The sequence below is a fragment of the Thermobia domestica genome, chromosome 2, assembly GCF_964235325.1.
Source record: "Thermobia domestica chromosome 2, izTheDome1.hap1.1, whole genome shotgun sequence".
Taxonomy (NCBI): Eukaryota; Metazoa; Arthropoda; class Insecta; order Zygentoma; family Lepismatidae; genus Thermobia; species Thermobia domestica.
Genome location: NC_137455.1, coordinates 257613811 through 257628405, shown reverse-complemented (window position 1 = coordinate 257628405; position 14595 = coordinate 257613811). Strand labels below are relative to the sequence as shown.

General features: G+C 37.1%; 1 protein-coding gene across 6 annotated transcripts in view; it reads right to left on the bottom strand.

Moving 5' to 3' along the window:
* Mef2 (myocyte enhancer factor 2) overlaps positions 1-14595 on the bottom strand; it is a 213747-nt gene that overhangs the window by 152418 nt on the left and 46734 nt on the right. The gene's annotated exons all lie outside the window — the stretch shown is intronic.

Below are 14595 nucleotides of genomic sequence, written 5' to 3'. Positions count from 1 at the left end.
TTTGAAGTTTGCTAGCGCCGACGATACAAAGAAATTCTCTTCCTCGTCAACCGCAGATTTGAAGTGACTAGACACGTGAAGGACCAGAGACATCTTTGAGAACAAGCTTTCGAGCATCTGTCAGTTTACCCCTTTTTAAATTCTTCTCGTCCCAAATCAGGCCAGAATCCAAATAAACTCAATTTCATCAGAAATACTCAAATCCAAATGTTAAAAAAAGAAGAAACAATACGAGGTAAATATCCGACGAATTTGATTTTTAACGTCTTATTTTGCTCCAGATCGTGGATCGTCCCGTCGCAGAAAGTATTATTTCACGAAAAAGTTTTTTTTTCTTTTGTTTCACATGCGAAACCCCTTACAAAAATCGAGTGGGGTATTGATTCAAATATCAAGTTTTAAATAATATTCTCAGAAATAGTGATAGGAATGGGAACGCGAGAGCATTTGCAAGCGATGGTTACGATCACTAACAACTCACTTCAGAAAAAAATTAAATCTTTGAGTTTTACGTCCCATGGTTATGCCGGGATAAAGGAGACGGTAATGACGAGAAATGAATGAAAAGGTGGAATGAAGAAAGTGGGGAACTCCGAGAAAACCCACGCATACAATGTTTGTCCACCACAAAGTTCACTTGGCGGGGTGGGATCGAACCCAGGACCCCAACCACCAGAGGTGAACGCTCTACCACTGAGCCATCGCGTCCCTTAACTCCAGAAAAGCATGTGCCGTAAATGCAATGCTGCGATAGCCAGAAAACGGATTTTTATTGTATTGTACAGAAGGTCAATTCGCCTAAGGTGGTGAATGTTACAGAGCTAATGACGAGCACATAGTAGAAGGAACCAGAAGTAAGTAGCCCGTGAATTAAGTAGTGAGTCACCTACAACGCTGTGTGAAAGTTGTTGTGGTGAACAGCTATTATGTCTGTTAAAGTGACACCTTACTGGGAAGGGTACAAATGTGCACTTTTCGATGCACAATTCAGTGCGTCAGTGATCGTGAAAATGTGTGCGGCAAGAAGCAACAATATTAGCAGGCGTACAATAGCAAGGATAAGCCAGCACTGTAAAAGCACCGGGCCTAAATATCAAGATCAAGTCGAGAGAGTGAAAAGGAAAAGGGCATGTCCAGCCAGGACACCACACGCGTTGTGAGAAACATCAGGGCATCAGTTGTGAAGGAGAGTCACCCATCCAAAGCAACCTTGCCACCTCATGCAGGACATCACAAAGCACAGTGTGTCGTATCATAAAGGACAATTTGGGACTGAATAAAACGTCATAAGGCGATGGGACATAAGTTAACACCAAGGAGCATTCAAGAGAGATTCACGAACGCAAGAAAGTTGTATGAACAGTACCTCTCAGGTGACAAATGGCAGTGGGTTGTCATTCTGGATGAAACCTGGATCTACCTTGACACCAATAATCCCAGGGCTATTTTTTGTTCACCACATGATGCGAAGGGCCGCGGCGAGTTCGTCCGTGAATCTCGCGAGAAGTTTTCGAAAGACTTCATGGTGGTGGCAGGTTTCTGCGCCTGTGGGAAGTTGCCAATACATCGTGTGAATTCAAAGGCCAAGGTAAATGTGCCCTATTTTCAAACGAACATCATGGAACCCTTATACACAACACACATCCCACAGTTGTATGGCAGGGTCACCCGGAAGGTGTGGATCCACATGGACAAAACATCCAGTCACACTACTCGCAGCTCTGTCGCGTATTATCGGCGTATGGCCACCGAGACTGGTGTGTCTGTTAATATCCTTTTCATCCATACCTGTGAAGTCACCAGATGCGTTGCCAATGGATTTCTGCGTTTTTGGCGTTCTGAAACATTTCGCGCGCCAAAGACGTCCCACCACCTTAGCGGGGCTCTGGAAAGCTTGTAAAGTGGTGTGGTCTACAATTCTCCTCACACACCTTCGACGCGCACTGCTTCAGTGGAAATTGCGTTGAAAGGTGATAGTTCAGGCTCGTGGCCAGCACATCGAGCACAACAGTTAGTGGAAGAAAGGATTGTCGTGAGCAGGTGAGCGCATAAACTTCGGCCATCTTAGGTGATTTGACCTTCTGTACTACACGGAGTGTTCGTCACCAATCATGCTGGTGTCTAGTAGCGTCTTCGAGTCCCTTCTACATGATTCAATTTATAGAAGCTATGCTCGCAATTTCCCGAAATAATAAAAATATTTATTTACAAAAAGGAAAAGAATTGAATAAAAATTTTTGTTTAAAAGATTGAACATAAATCTGCGAATAAAAATAAAAATTACAGCAAAAAACGCGTTACGTATCGAGGACGTAAACCCCCTCCTCCCCCCTTGTTACACTTCGTAACGCAAGTCCAAACCTCCTCCCCCTTTTGCCGCGTTATGTAATATGTGGATGACCCCTTTTGTAACAACATCCTTATTTTCTGTTGGGGCATGTGCCAGAGATAGAGTGCATCAGTGGGTTGTGAGTCAACAGGACGTGACCCACCGTGACCCCTCACCTACCGACCCACTCGCCTGAGTGCATTGTAGGCAGCACCTTTTTTTTCTGAACACTGGTGAATTTGTCTACATTTTACTTTCAGGGTCTTTATTTTTTTCTTTATCATTTGCTTCTATTTACTTAGCTGAGATGAATATATCTAAGTGAAAAAAGAACTTCAGGCACTTTTGGGTATATTGTAATGTAATAGCAATACCGACTTACTACTTGGCTTTCGAGCCAGTTGATTTTTTTTTCTTTCTTTCTTTACGTTGGCCTACTTTACCTTGATTTGAGACTTTCAAATTTCATCCTATTTTCCTCTGAAACGTATCTGTAATTCAACAAGAAATGATAATTCAACCGAAATTCATCGTAGTATGGTCCATGATAAACACTTTTTCATTTTATATCGTAAAGGTCAGATGCATCGATATTGTAACAGAGCAGTACTTGAGTGACTGACTGTAGATATTCAAATTCCGATTAGTGATAACTTCACAGTCTTATTTTATTACAAGTGTAAGCTCTTTAGTCAGTAGACAAGAGAAAATGAAATGAAATCTTTAAGTTTTACGTCCCACGGTTTTGCTGGTTAGGCTAAAGACGGTGATGATGAGAAATGAATGAAATGTTGGAATTAAGAAAGTGGGAGGAAACGCTCGGGGTTTTTATTACAAGTAATTTTTATTTCCTTCCCCGTAAAAGAACGTAAAATTTCCGGACTTCACTGGTCTATTTCTTTCCCATCTAACTTCCTGAAGTGCTACGATCCACTCTATATTTCTCTCACACACTCGTTACGGATTTTAACGCGCCTGCCCTATAAAAGACTCTTTACATTATGTACTCCATATTCTTATGTTCCAAATCTCATGTCCAGTTTCCTTTGCTGAGGTAGTGCCAAGTTATCAGTTATGGTCTGAGGCTTCTGTGGATGTTTTTGAACATTTTCTTTTTTTCAGGATAAGGTTATTAGCCTCACTCCAAACACTCAACCTGGAGGACCACTCCTTGTCGTCTGTCCGCGACTACTTATTCAGTATATTCGCAGCTAACCTCTTTATCTAGAGGCCTCCTCGTCGATCTGCAAAGTGACGACGTGCCATGCCGTGGTGACAGGAACTGACATTACACGACTGTTACAAATATATGTTATATATATATCTGTAGATCATGAAACAAACATTAACGTAAGCTAATCATAATTTTGGATTATATCTCATTAACCATATGAATAGGGAACTTCCTTTTGCTTTTAAACGTGCCAAACAGGAATTTTAGGCTGAATGAGGACAGTTCCGCAACTAGGGTGTGTGTCACCCGGGGCAAACACAAAATATGGCACCCATCAATTTATATAATTATATTCCCTTCTACTTTGCTCTTTCAATCACGCGCCCGGAGCACGTGCCCCGCTTCCTCCTCCATAGTTGAGGACCTGAATGAAGATCTCAAAAATAAAATACTTCTACAACTCAGAAATTAGGACAATTTAAGAAAAATACATAGTAAAGTATCTAATTTTTTGCTTTTACACAAAACAATAGTAATTTTTGTGACTGGTTATCACGAGAAATAAAACTAAATATGGCATGTGTAACGACCCGTTTAGTTACAAAAGCTTTCTCCCTGAAACTCTACAATGTTATTTCAAGTTTCTATATTTATTTCTGTTCAATTGTTTTATTGTGCAGATACTTCTAATAACTGATTCTTATGTATTTTTCGAACTAAGCAAAGTAGTGAATATTATGGAATCCTATCCACCTACATTACGAAATTATAATTACTCTGTAAATTTTATCCATAATATTTTACCGAATAAAATATCCAAATGTTGCAAAATACTTAAGTGGTATGTTCATAACTGCTAGGAGTGTGTGCATGTATCAATACTGTTTGAATCATTAAGAAAAAAATGAAATGAAATCTTTTGTTTTACGTCCCACGTTTATGCCGGCTAGGCTAACGGAGAGGGTGATGAGAAATGAATAAAATCTGGTGGAATCAAGAGTGGGAGGAAACGGGAGAACCACGAGAAAAGCACGCACACGGTGTGTATCCAACACAAATTTGACTTGGCGCGAGCTGGAATCTAACCAAGGACCCAATGCACCAGAGTTGAATGCTCTAACACTGAGCCACCGCATGTTGTTTTATTCATCGAGTTCTATCGATTGATATATATATATGATCGTTAAAGGCTACTAATACTGTACAATTAAATAATACATACTTCTGTTTCGCTAGGTTTTTTTTTTTTTCGCTCAAGAATAAATTCCTCACTGGTTTGAATGACAAACAAAATCTATGACTGTAATCAAATGACAAGCAAAATGTATGTATGAAATTTATTACTTGTTGAAAAAGAAATAAAACATCTGAATAAGTTAACTCAATCTAAACATCTTTGTTCAATGCATTCTCATATGCTCAACATTACAAACTTTATCCTATATAGGCGCGCATTTTGTCACGTATTCATGTATGTTAAGTACGTTGAAACAAGTACACAATGTTTAGGATCTTCATGGATGCCGACACGCCCTTCCTTTAAACAAGAAGCCGCACGCACGCGTGCAAACTCATTTAAACATCTGGCAGACATGCTTCTGTCTGCATCTGCAGCCGCTAATCAAGATGTGCGGGAAGTTTAGCCAATTGAAGTTACTCCTTTTATGTAGCAGCCGAAAGTACTTCAAAAGGTTGAGAACGAGTGTCATATCTTTGTACAGAAAACGATGTAACTAATTAAATCAATAAGATTTGATCCAAAAAAAAAAAAAAGTTTTAAATACAGAAATTAGATGGCACTAGTTTTACTTGAAAATGCGAAATTAAGGAAACTTTCATTTCAGGACTTTGTAATCGGAAATGCCACTCATTTTACATTTCGATTTCAGATTCAAGGTAGAGTTAATCTACGTACAATTTATTGCATTCAAATAGGAGCATTTCTTGCCAAATCACTGACCGATCAACTGGAGGATACTAGTGATAAGCAAATGTAAGACCAAGACCTAGACACGGGTGGTCTTGGTCCTGCTTGCAAGAGTCTTGCAAGTCTTACTTTTAAGAAATCTTACGCTTTTCATACATAAATTTTACTCTGGATACAAGGAATAATAAGGTATCCGGAACGGGACTGCGGTTAAAAAAAAAAAAAAATAAATAAAAATAAAAAAAAAAATAAAGAACTCAAAAGGTTTATTTGGTCTTACCAATCATTCTAACACAGTGTAACTCCACATGAGCTCCATTTGTAACTCTTACAATATCTATCCTGAACTCAATCTCTCTCCACGTATTCTGTAACATCTGAGGTGTTAGAGAATACACAAGGTCATTCACATATCTCCACAGAAAGAAGTCCAGGGGTAACATCAGGAGAGTGTGGAGCTACCTAATTGGTCCATCACGGCCTATCCAACGGCCAGGAAATTCAGTATCAAGGTACTACCTCACTTGTAGGCTCCAATGTGACGGGGCACTATCCAATTGGAATATCACTTGAGGTTGCAGATGTAACTGGAGAACAGCAACGTGTTGAAGCATGTCTAAGAACACATTTCCTGTTATGGTTTGCTCTATGAAAAATAAGGGGCCTATAACTGCATTATGTGTTAAAGCACACCAAACGTTCAATTTGGGACTGTCTCTAGAATGTTCTATGTACAGATGCGGATTCTCAGTTCCCTATATCCTAACATTGTGTCTGTTAACACAGCCAGGTAAGTGAAAAGTTGCCTCATCAGAGAAAACAACGTTCAATAGGAAATTAAGGTCATAATCAATCCTGTCCAGAATTTCAGCCGCAAATGCTGCTCTCTGTGGCTTATCGTTTGGCTTAATTTCTTGCAACAATTGCACCTTATCCGCGCGAAAACGTAATCGTCTGTATACCACATAATGCACTGTTGACTTTGGAATTGTCAATTGCCTGCTCGCTGCGCGCTCGGGCTACGTGAGAAACATTCTCTTATTGCTTCCACATTTTCTTCTGACACACGCGATTTACCACCGCTGTGTTTTTCACTACACTCCCCGTTGATAAAAATTGATCCTCCCACGCCTGGGTACTGTTGCGTGATGGAGGATCCTTGTGGTAAACACGTCGAAAGTTTCGTTGAACCTGAACAACACTTTTTGTCTCTGCAAACCACCACAATTGCCTTTTCGACTACCGACGCCATTTATTTATCGGCGATACTAGCGCCGTCACCGGCAGTTGTTCAAGTATGCAAATTTGCTTAATAAAACTTTTTGACTTTTCCTTCAATATGAGTTTTTTTTTTTTTCCTGTATCTCTGACCATATTAAAACTACACTTTTAAAAACTGTCAGTCCTATTCCGGACACCCTCTACAATATGTTTCTAAATGTAATATACGCGTAATTAAGTACGATGATAGCGTACAACATAGGCGATGACTTTTTTTTTTTCAATGGGTGCCACTCTTCACTACTTATAAGGTAAATCACAACGTTTTGTAATTTTTTTTAAATATTTTTTAGCAGATTTATTTTCCATTGGTTCCCAAACTGGGAAGGCTACCCCTGAGACATAAAAGAAAATCACGACGGCACAAATTACTAAAATACCATGAATTTCAAAATTAATTTTACACTATAAAGGCGTCATTTTTTTCTTTTCAATCACGATTAGCTCATCTCTGTATTGAACAAACTTCCAATTAAATACTGAGATTTTGTTTTACTTATTCCAATATGTGCTCTATGGGGCAGAAACATGAAGTTACGAAAAAAATTGAGATTTTCGAAACGTGGGCATGGAGAAAAAAGGATAGAATTAGCTCGGTTGGAAGGAAAACGAATGAGAATGTGTTAGAAACAGTAGCAGTAAGGGAGAAAAGAAGAACTTTAGGTGTAATTAAGAGAAGGAAGAGAAACTGATTGGGACATTCGCTGAGGAGGAACTATATTATGAGGGACGTACTAGAGGATACGGTAGAAGAAAAAAGAGGGAGGGGCGGAGACTAGTTGAAGGAAGGTATTATTAAAACAGAAAATTGCTACGTCACGACGAAGAGACTAGCTGAGGACAACGGTACAGCGAAGCTCCTAAGTTGCAGCAAGTGACCTGCCAATAATGGCAAAATAGCTATGATGTAACGTCCCACAATTATGCACCGAGGCTAAGGGAGACTGTGTTGATGAGAAAGAAATGAAATGGTGGTATCAAGAAAGTGGAAGGAACGAGAAAACTCCGAGAAAATGCATGCACACCACAAACCCACAAACATGTGGGGTGTATTTGCCCACCACAAACTCACATGGTTCAACCTGGGATCGAACTAGGGACCCCATGCACCAGAGGTGAACGATTTATCATTGAGCCACCGCATCTGAAAGGTAAAAATCAAATCCCCTTTCTGTTATGTTTATTCCAGGACGAGCCGACAATCTTTACCAGCTCGAAAGTCAAAGATTTAAATTTACTCCAGATAACATACTTGTAGAATAGTGTCTGATTTCCTAATAGATAATAGTGATTGTTTAAAAACGCAGGAATGCATCGTAATCCAGCACCAATGACACACTTCTTTGTGTGTAACAGGCTTTGATTAGAATGATACCTGTGTGGCTTGTAAACGAGTAATAACTACAGAAAACGCGAACAATCGATTCAGAAAATGACATACTGTAGCTATATCCTACAGGGGCACATCAACTCGCACGGATTGCATAAAGTACTGGGAACATATTCACTCCAGCGACATTTTTACTGAAACTAAAAAATCCAAGTGAAAGACGTAATGCTTTCCCCCCTTCCTTTTTACATTCTATATATATAAAAAAAATCAAGCAGTACCTGTGCTTGTGCAAGACTCTTAAGAGTCTTGGTCTTGCAGGTATGACATGGTCTTAGTCTTGCAAGCAAGACTCTTGCACGAACTGCAAGACCAAGACTCTCGCGCTCATTACTAGAGGATACATATATTTCGGCTAGTAAATGTACAAAATGAGTTGAGTTGATTCTAACGTCCCTTTCAGCAGCGAGGCTATATGAGACGGGACCTAATGATTAACGTGGAATGCAAACCACATGAACTCCCGCTCGGAATCGAACCCGGGTCTCCCATGCCAAAGGTGCGTACGCTAACCGCTTAGCCACGAAGGAGCTTTAGTAAATGTACGAAACTATACAGTGGAATCATGATCATCTTAAAAAGGTACAGTATAACCTTTTGGATCAGCGAACTGCTAACTGAAGGGAATTATTATTATTATTATTATTTTATTGTTATAGCTGTGTTGGTATACAAGCGTGTATTGGTATACAATTTTTCTCTCACATCTATTCCGTCTATCAATACAAAGCTTGGTATACACATTTCTTACCCCTATAGTATTTTTCGAGATAAATTTCGATAGTGTGCTTTTACCTAGGACCACTCCAGAGGGGGTCGAAGTTGATGGGAGGGATTTCTGGAAGAAATTTTCCCTGTTCCAGTACGTTATGGGCCCCAATACATAGCACCCTGTGAAAAGCTTGTTTCATGCTGAAGAGAATAAACTACAAACCATGACTTTCCAATGAACAGTGTTGATGAAATAGCTATTTCACTGTGAGTCTACGATTTTATTTATACTAACAGGGTTAATGGGCCAGAGGGACTTAAGTCAGTTGTCCATGGCACCTAATTTTTTGTGCATGAACATATCTTTGTTATGTTTATCGAATGGGCTAGGTTTGATTCGGATATCCGTATGACAAGTTCATGTCCGTTCCTTATCAGCATGTTCAGTTAACTGTTCATTGAAGTATCAAGCGACTATCTTTTTAATTGGTTCTTTCAAATTTGTTTCTATGTAGTAATAGCATCCTTCCAAACCCACACGCAAGATGGTGGCTCAATGAATCCAATTTCCTCTTATCCAAGCTACCAATTTACCAAAACCATCACTTTTAGTTATTGCTTTGGGAGGCTCAAGATTCTCCACCGATATAGGTAGTTTTACGTTCTTTCGTTAGTATATTACTATACCAGGGTGTCTACTAAACTCCAAAATGAAATTTCGTGACCTTTCTTTCCCAAACCATAAAATTTAGTAACATTCTGAAGAGGGAACTTGGGTGCGAATTAAGCCGAATTTTCATGCATGTGATAGAAGCGTGTTTTATGGCAATTTGGTAGCGTTTAAAGCCGACAACAGACATTTTTGATGGTGAATTTTGATGTTTCTATAGAATACTGTACTTATATTTGAACAGAAAAAAAATCGTGACCCAAAAATTAAATTTCGTGACTTTTTCTTGACTTTCATGACCGTTTTCTGATTTCGTGACTTTCGTGACCGATAGACACCCTGTACTATTGACTATAAAATATCTCCCTCTCAAATTTAGGAAGGATTTCCTCCCGTGCCTTCTTTAAAAATAATGCTCACGCACTGAAACTATATTTCAAGAGAAAGAAGTAACTTCAGTTGTTGACTGTATTAACAACGTACCTTAAAGTGGTTCTAAAATAAACTGCAATTCAACTTGTAAGACTTTATTCAATGTTAGAAAGATCTAACCAGAATGCTTAATTCACAATGTTAGGAGCGCTGTTGAAAGAACGTCATTGATACTGATCGACATCCTTCAGACTCCAGATCGAATTTTCGGTATTTCCATTCGCATCAAGAATCAAGATTGTATGCTACTGCTTATTCCACTTCATTCAACTATATTATGTACCTAAACAAACCGGACAGGTAATGTTAAAGAAATAATGTTCCTATCGCGAATTTTTAAATCAAAGTTTATATATATATATGATGAAGCAAAGTATCAGCTACAAACTCGCAGTCTTAGAGCAAAAAATATAAATAGAAAGGCATGCTTTAAACAACATTGCTTGACGTCAGTAACTCTTGGCACAGTACAACATACCTACGAGACTTCGGAGTTGTAGCACTGGACTCAAATGTTTCTATACACTTTAATTCAAAAGAACTTCCTTTGGTTTCTACGCTAAACACTGCCAAGTTTATATCTAACTTGGATCTCTCTCAAGTATCGTATCAATACAACTTTTACTTACGACGGTGTCAGAAACACCAAGTACAGTTTCAACTTGTTTAAGCAACAAAATTGCTTCGAATAGACAGACAGACAAAAAAGCTATACCAGCACCAATGTATATTGACCACATTGATCTTAATAAAATCACCCAGAAGACTGTTTCATTTTAATCTTATTCTATAAATTATTTTCGACACTAAGCAACGGAGATTTTGCTTAAATTATAATTGTCACTTTCTAATGATGAAGCTTTGTCCTAATACAACTAATACTTAAAACTTTCCCATACCAAGTAAATCAATAGATAGATAAACAGTGTTCAATAGAAACCTAACTACTTCATAGAAGGAATGGTGGACTGTCTGGGCAGCTCACCTCTGGTATGCACGCTATCCGAGGCTATATTGGTAGTGTGGTGGATAAATAGCTAACCTTTTATTCGCGAAGCTTGTCTTTCTTTTTGCGTACACAACATAAACAAGGGATTAAAAATGACTTAATTTCTTCAAACAATATTTTGGATGACTAATATCGCAGGGTGTCAGATAAATAAGTAACAATAGAAGGAAGGATAAAGAAAAGTAAGTAAGGAAATAACTAAGGATAAAGAAAATGTCTCATCACAGTCAATTTTGTTCTACACTTATCAAAGCTGTAATGTTTTTAATTTTAAAAGATTGTCATAGCTAATTAGACTACATTATTTAGCTTTCAAATAGAAAAAATAACCCCTTTTTATGTAACTTCACAGTCTATAATATTTATTGTTTTCTCATTTTGATGAGGAATTAAGAAAACGTTAAGTTTCGATAATTTTCCTGTTTCACACCGAAACGTGTCACTTTTGGGATTGATTGTTAATGTAGACTGCTTATTCTTTATATACGAAATGAATACCCAACTACCACCTGACCCGCTACTTAATATTTGAAATTATTTTAAGCACTCGTGTAAACAAGAACTGTGGAAGTCAGTTCTAATTGACTTATGATTTTATGATCAGAATAATATGGAACCATTAAAAATATCACTTAATGAATGTTCATAAACCTACACAGTGTTCTTAATCCCCGTGACAAACAAATTAACGTCTTTAACAACTGTGGGTATACTTTAATTGGTACGTGGAAACTCGCCAAACAACACCAGAGGGCATTTTGTAAACAAACTTCTCAAATCAGAAAGATTTTTGGTAGTTCTAGGCTCTTCTAAGAATTATCATGTAACTGGCTTATTATCAATGCTTACGTTACTCTGAACTGTACTACAGATTAAATACCGATCTGAAACCAAATATCGAAATACTCACCAAATTTAACATATAGCAGTAACATGAATATGTAGGACTCAATCTTATGATCAAAATTTCAGAATTACTTTCCTATTGTGTCTGATATTAAATAATCAAGATCAAGATTTTTGAACTAATAAAGTACCAATTAATGCTCTTCGCTAAGTTTGTTCCTACTATTTTTGAATTTTAATGAATAAGAATATAAAAAATATAGAAAGTAAGGCACATAGCAGCTACAAAATGTTATTTAGTAAACCAATAATCAATTCCATACTTTTTCTTATACACCAGAAACTTGAGTTATGAAGTGTATGACATCATAATTATTTGGCTCCCATATCTAGACACCAGTGGTAAAAATGGATCTGAAAAGATACGTCCCCCGTGCCGTCAAGCCGTCCCCCGTACTTATCTATGCCCATTGTATTTTTTTAGGAAATGGAGGGTCACCATAGATATTTTTTGGAAGTGGGTAAACGACGTTCCCTCCGCGTTCCCCTCACTTTTATCCCTGCTAGACACTGTACAAAAGGCCTTGAAAACAATTATTGCTTCACATATAATGGCGTTTCGAGGAGCTTTAAGATATTTTCTTGTCTAACCTAAACTCATATGCCCCTTTCGTTACATCTAAATTAACACTGATACATAATCTACTACTTCTGTCTTTTTATAGATTCTAGTAGTATAAAATTAAGGCGGTGCTATATGCAAACTAAAGTATTTAAACGATTGGAAATACAAATTTCTAACGTAGATATAATCAAGGGTTTAAGCTGTGATAGTTGAATATTATTTAGTAGGATCCGAAAAATTTCCATCATTTGCTAAAAAAATTAATATAGGCTCCTAATTTCTCAAAAGCAGAAATTTCATTCCAGCAAGAAACATTTCCCATACGGTGCAAAGAGAAATTTTGTTTTTACTGGAATATCAATAAAGGTTTCAAAATTTAGGCCTAAGTTCCAGCAATAAAATGAAGTGCCTAGGCACATACTACAATAAACATGTAATCTTCGCGAAAACTACAAAATTCAATTTCCTAAAAGTGCATGCTGTAATGTAGTTTCCAAAACACTTCTAGATTTAGTTTACCAAACCTATATTAATATTTTACATTGAAAGTCTCCTTTCCGTCGGGGAAAAAAGGATTGTGTTAATTTTAAGCAGGTGCGGAAATTATCCTAATTGTGCAGAAGAATCCCGTTACTAAAATTTAACTAAATGTTTAATTATTGTTGTTCGTTTTTATATATATACTAGCCTTTGGCTAGCTGGGGGCTCTGCCTCCAGACCACCTTCGCATTTCTTATCTATCGGCTTTGCATCAACAGTGAATTTCGTGAACTTGCTTTTCAAATTTCCTGAATCTGTCCACACAATGTCTTTGCTCGACCTACGGCCTCGCATCTCTTCAACCCACAATTCTATTGTTTCTTTTCCTATTGCAACTATCTAAAAGATAAGATTTTGTATCCCAAGAAAACGCCCATTTACTGTAAATAGCATGGGAATTTTTTCATTCCCCTTTAGACTCCTTAAAAACTGCAAATATTCATTTTTGACAGTTTTCCTGTCGGTTAGTCCTGGAAAGCTACAATTCTGGCAAATTTCATCATTCTAATCCTACCGGAAGTGCTCAATTTATGTCAGCTAATGTAATTTTATATAAAGTAAGGATATATAAATAAATGAAGTCTACCTGTGTCTATAGTGTTGGGTTCGGTTTTATGGACATACATTTTAGATGTGGTGTATAATAAGTTTTAGGGAATGGAGTTGCGTTTTATGATAGTGGTTTACGTATTTGTAGATTAATCTGATTATCAGCTTCTGCTGTTAAAAAATCCTGCCTGACTTCAAGAGAATATTTTAACTACACTTTCTTTATGACATGTAATGTTCACTTATCTATCAAACACGTTTTAAGTTCAAATCCGTATTCAATTTTTCATTATTTACCTAGAATTCTGAATAAACTATGATTTAGGAAAACACTTTTTTTCTTACCTACCATTTATATCAGCTGAAATTAACAACCATCGATCCCCTGTTAAATATGACTCAAAATTCCATAAGTACGAAATAAACGAAAGACACTATTACAACATGGCAGTAGTGCAACAAGCACTACAGTGTCTTCACACACGCCCTAATGACATCATGTCACACTGATTAAAGTATATTTTAGTCATTCACGATTTTAACCACATAAACAAACAAACAAGGTTTTCACTATTAGTAACCGCTAACAAAGGAATTCTATTATGCCTATTAGCAATAGAATTAAACTCGCTAATATTGTCTATTTCTCTATACAATACATATTTTTTTACAAATTGTCGAGTATATTTTAAGATTAAAATTTGCACACAGATTATAAACTAATTAATAATGTATACAAAGTGCATCTCAGATTCCTACTTCTTTCTTCAGAGTAGAAATCAGAAGTAGAACCTCTTATAATAGTAACAGGGGGGAAAATCTAATTTAAAATTTCGACAAATTTGCATGTTTTATATCCCTACATAATTCTTTTGAATGCTCGTTTGTTCTGTATGCTGTAGTCTTTTAACTCGTTAACTCTCAACAAAATTTTTTGACACACTCGGTAGATTTTTTTTTTTTTTTTTTTAATGAATAAAAATACAATTTGGTCAATATGCTGTTATGATCTTTAACAGTAGAAACTTTGTATAGAAAAAGGGGACTTTTATATATCTGTTACCTACTATAATTAAAATGGTTAAAATTTTCTCTAGATTACAATATGAACG